This window comes from Monopterus albus, unplaced genomic scaffold (assembly GCF_001952655.1).
Source record: "Monopterus albus unplaced genomic scaffold, M_albus_1.0 scaffold375.1, whole genome shotgun sequence".
In the NCBI taxonomy this organism is placed as follows: domain Eukaryota; kingdom Metazoa; phylum Chordata; class Actinopteri; order Synbranchiformes; family Synbranchidae; genus Monopterus; species Monopterus albus.
In genome coordinates, this window is record NW_018128255.1 from 81,655 (window position 1) to 86,776 (window position 5,122).

Sequence of the window (5,122 nt, forward strand, 5' to 3'; positions counted from 1 at the left end):
TGTCATGGGGTAGGACTGGATAAGTCTGACTTCTTCCTACTCCATTCAAGCATGTACTAGGTATAAGCAAATTGATACTGGATCATGTGTAAAATTATGTGTGTTGTCATATCAACTGTTTTTACATGCTTGAAAGAATAAATCAAATCAAATCAAATAATTTAAGATTCAGTGCCACCTACTCTGTAAAACAATAATTGAATGCATCAGTAAACTCTGTGTGGTTCTTCCAAGTGCTTTTATTAGTTATTATAATTCAGCCTTAACACCTCTGTGTGTACACACAAAACTGTAATCCATCCATGCTTAGTGGCAAACATACCTGGAGCTTCATGACATCTCCACAGGCTGGAGCACCCACTAAGCCGGTCCCAACATTCTTGGAGTTTTTGTCCAGTGAGCCCACATTTCTCGGGTTCTCATAATGATCCACCACCTTCAAATAGAGAAAGGAAACAATGTGTCGAAGTGAGTTTCAGCAAATTGTCAAGAGTAATCTACAATACAATGTGAAGAAGCCATTTAGATCATTTCTGCAGGGTATGCCAAGTTACATGTAAGACTTTTAAAGTCCTTTTAAATATCACATATAAAGCATAGCCTGCAATACCTTTAATATCTGTTTCAAGTATAGTGAAATATCAGCAGGGACAAATAGTCTAGAATAACCACATTTTATTCAGTATTTCCCAGCAGTATGTAAAAATGATATAACAATAATTACCGATTATGTAAATCATTAAGTTAATGCAAGATGACAGATGCACGTCGTTTATCATACACTGGCTGGCTGGATTAACGTTATTGAAAAATGACAATTAAATTCAAAGCAAGAGAAATGTAAGACGTGTAACACTCCACAAAGCCTCAGAAAACTGAATGTAGTAATGTTGAAGATATGCAAGACTTGCAGATATTCTGATATATTATTAGCTTGTTGTGATTAACCCTAGCTAACGGTATATAGTTAACTAGCTCCATCTAATTACGTGAGCCAGGTACTTCAAGCTAACTATACTATTAGTAAATACCAGTCACACAGCAGCCAGCACAATGACACCCTACAGAACCTTAGTGAAGCTACAGAGACGACGTTTACCTTCTTGTGGTAAAAGCACTGAGTAAATTCCGGAGCAGAGAGCCTTCTGGTGAGGAAAGCCAGAGGACTGAAACATTTGCTTGCCACTTTATCCGCCATGTTGACCAGAAGTATGGCGCAGCATGAAAAAAGTTCCTGCATATGTCACTGTGGGGGGCGTGGCTACACATCCACATGCGCAGATTATGTAAACAGCTATATTGTTAGCTGGGGGTGGCATCTCTTCATAGGCTACAACTTTGGTGAAAATTCATTTACCCGATTTCATTTCAAGCTGGGCTGCAAACAGCGATCATCATCATTATCCATCAATCGACCAATTATCTCTTTGAATAATAGATTAATAGTTTGTTCTGTGAAACGTTGAAAAAAAAGCTAGTCAACAACTTGTCAGAGCTGTCTCATGTTGACAGTTCTTTCTGTTGCATAACTGCATCATATGATTTTTAGGGAACTACATAGAAATGTTTACCTACAGTAATGGAAAATGAAAAGTTGGACTCCTTAATAAATTAGCAGAATCTGACTATTGTGATGATGCAGGCATGTATTTAACTTAAATAAAAAAAAAATAGGCAGGAATTCTGGGCCCCCATAATATGACTTTTAAAGGTACTGACATTAGTTTCAAGGCCTTGATGGTGGGGAAATCTCACAGAAAACATCCACTAACACTTAAGCACTTCTGGACTAGATGTTTTCACAGTCTGAAACATGAAAACAACATGTGGAACATGCTAAATTATGCCACCAAAAAAGTTCCTATAAATTCCTATAAATGACTATGATTTCACCACTAATAAACTGTGTGGTTTAAGTTTTCTAAGAGCTATTCATGTAATTAATCTACCAAACAATGTCATGTTAAACAGAAGTGAGGGACTGTTTTATTAGGATTTCTATGTGTGTGTTGATTTGATGGTGGGCGATGAACTGTATGATGGATTTTTGACATTGTCTTTTTTAACTACAAATCTATAATTTAAAATAAATATATTAAATCGATGACTTTGACCTAAGGTTTTGCCCTCACTACACTGAGGCCCTTGGTTAATAAAAGTGAACTGACAGTTGTGTGTATGAAGGGGATTTTCTTTGTGACACTGCAGTAGTTTTTCCACCTAGGTTGTTGTAAGACTTAAAATGCCCATTTAAAATAATTAGAAAAAATGCATTTTTCAGTTACTTTAACTTCTGTGTACAAGTGAGCCATCTTGAAATGCTGAAAGTAGCCTCACTTATCCTATCAGTAAGTTAGAGGAGGGGAGATTCTCACTGGTTCCATTACATATCTACTAAGATTGTTTTCCTCATTTTCTGTGGTGACACTGCCCAGGAAACAGAAGTGAGAACTTCAGCAAGTGACTCAGTATAAAGCCAATAGCGAATGATTTCACATCGAATTTTACGTGAGTACTTAAATATATTTATTTTTTTAACAATCTCAAATATATTTTCTTAATACAATGCTGTTATATGTGTATAGGTTTATAACAAAAGACACTGTGCTTAATATTACAGGTAAAGTAACAAAAATGGATGTGGATTATATTGAATATGAAGATTACACTGCAGGCAATGAAACTGAGAACACCACCGTAGCTGGTCTTCTGAATGTCAGCAGTTCTCGGTCTTCTCTGACACCTGTTCTGGTGACAGTCAATATTCTTATATCTGTTATTGGCCTTGGAGGAAATTCATTAGTAATCTGGATCTGTGGTTGGAAAATGAAAAGAACAGTCACCACCACCTGGTACATCAGTCTAGCCATTTCTGACCTTTTGTTCTGTGCCTTTCTGCCCCTGGAAATTGTTTATATGATAACCTCACACTGGCATTTTGGTCTGGTCTTGTGCAAGCTCACCTCCTCCATGCTGTTTCTCAACATGTACAGCAGTGTGTTTCTTTTGGTTCTCATCAGCACTGATCGCTGTATAATGGTTTCTTTTCCTGTTTGGTCAAATAATCACCGGACAGTGCAGAAGGCATCTGGAGCTGTCGTCCTCATGTGGCTCTTTTCTGCACTCCTAACGTTGCCCTCACTGCTCTTCAGACAAATCACAGTCCGTGACTCAGTCACTCAGTGTTATACAGATTACAGATACAATTACAAGCACAAGGCAGTGGCACTAACTCGATTCATCTGTGGGTTCCTGATTCCCTTCCTAACAATTGTTTTATGCTGCTCCATCCTTGGTGTGAAGCTGAGAAGTATGACTATCAAGTCAACAAAGCCTTACAAAGTCATGGCGTGGCTCATCTTGTCGTTTTTCTTCTGCTGGGTCCCCTACCATACCTTTGTCCTTCTGGAGTTAGATATTAAAAACCACAGCCTGGAAGTTCTTCAAACTGGTCTGAAAGTTGGGGCCACCCTGGCTGCAGCAAACAGCTTCATATCACCAGTTCTCTATGTTTTCATTGGTAATGACTTCCAACAAACCCTAAAGCGGTCTTTGATGTCAAGGATAGAGGAAGCAATGGTGGATGATTTTCGTACAGGTGGTTTTAGTCACTCAAGGTGTAAATCCATGCAAATTATGTGAAAATAGGTTGAAACATTTGACATCAATGACAAGCAGTACAGAACATGATCATAGAACTGGGGGATATTGACAAAGTCATGTCATAGCATGTTTAATCTTGAATGTGTATCGTAGGTCATACAGTAATGTATATGTATATGTGCAGGATTTCTTTAACATGATAACACCTCACTGACTTTTACACAATATCATATATTTACATGATTGGACTACATATTTTTCAGTTATGGATTGGCCAACTCTATTGTTTTTGTGTCATTTCATTTAAAAAAATCTCTTTTTTGTTTGTATTTTTCAATAATTATGTGTGAATAAATTGCTTGTGTGTTGTTATAAACTCAGGAAGTAATACACCTAGCTAAAATGAATGCAGTCTCATACAAGATTCCTGAAATATATCTTTCCTTCATGAAAATTATTTCCTTACTGTTAATGTTGTTAAAATCAATGTATGGTTACTATTTACAGTAAAAAGTCAATAACATTAAATCTGCTTCAAATATTTCTTTATCAACAATGAAAAAATACAAAATGTATAAAAAGAGTAGCTCATATAATAATTCTTTTTTGCAAAAAACAACCAAACCAAACAAACAAACAAAATTCTGCAGGCCTACTGTAATACCTGCCTGTACTACCTGCCCACAAATACTAAGAGTAGTAGCTATTTTTCTAAGGATTTAATGGAGGCTAAAACAAAACTATAAGGTAATTTGAAGTGCATATAGGGCTTACATTCACCTTGAGGCAGAAAAGAAACGACCCCAAATGCCTGAAAATACTGCTCTGTGTCTGTTACAACAGTTTCACAAATTCACTACAATCAGCTTTATATGCTGAATATGTTAGTGTTGAGTTCACACTTTCTTGTGCTGCCCCCAAATGACTAAATATATTGTCAGGTTTAAACTTCTGAAAACTGAAAATGTTTGATGCAAAAACTTGGGAGTAGGCAGCAGTCATAGGTTATGTGTGCTGGCGTTGGGGTCAGGTTAGCCATTATAAGACATGAGTCGTTAAGGATTAGAAATTCGTTCAAATTAAGGTAAGGGAAACACGTATGTAAGGGGGATACAAGCGTCACTTCCATCAGAATCTACTCTCTGGTCTTGTGATCTAATGCAAATCATAAAGATGGTCGAGGAGTGGAGCTTCAAGGTGCGGGCTCCTGGTAGAACAAATTCAGGGCAACGTAATACACGTAGATTGTGGCCACGCCCCCACCGTCCCCTCAGGATCAACTTCCGGTTAGTGGTAGCGCCGATGTGTGATGCAACAAATTGTAAGGAAATTTTCCCAACTTCTCATAGCAAGTTACGATTTTCACTTAGAAATTATTATGATCTGAGCGACAGTTTGGTTTTACGCATTTGTATTTCTTGTTCGTTCCTTTGTGTTATTTATCTTAAGTCTTCTTCGCTTGCTAACGTTAGCAACTTCGTAACGACACCCATTTGGATGGGAGCTAACTAGCAACCGA

General features: G+C 37.4%; 1 protein-coding gene across 1 annotated transcript in view; it reads left to right on the forward strand.

The window, feature by feature from the left end:
- Positions 1–4,796: 4,796 nt before the first annotated feature.
- rnf185 (ring finger protein 185) overlaps positions 4,797–5,122 on the forward strand; it is a 3,490-nt gene continuing 3,164 nt past the window's right edge. The window contains exon 1 of the mRNA XM_020585749.1: positions 4,797–4,924. The gene's annotated coding sequence lies outside the window, so the exon portion shown is untranslated. The remainder of the gene's footprint in view (positions 4,925–5,122) is intronic.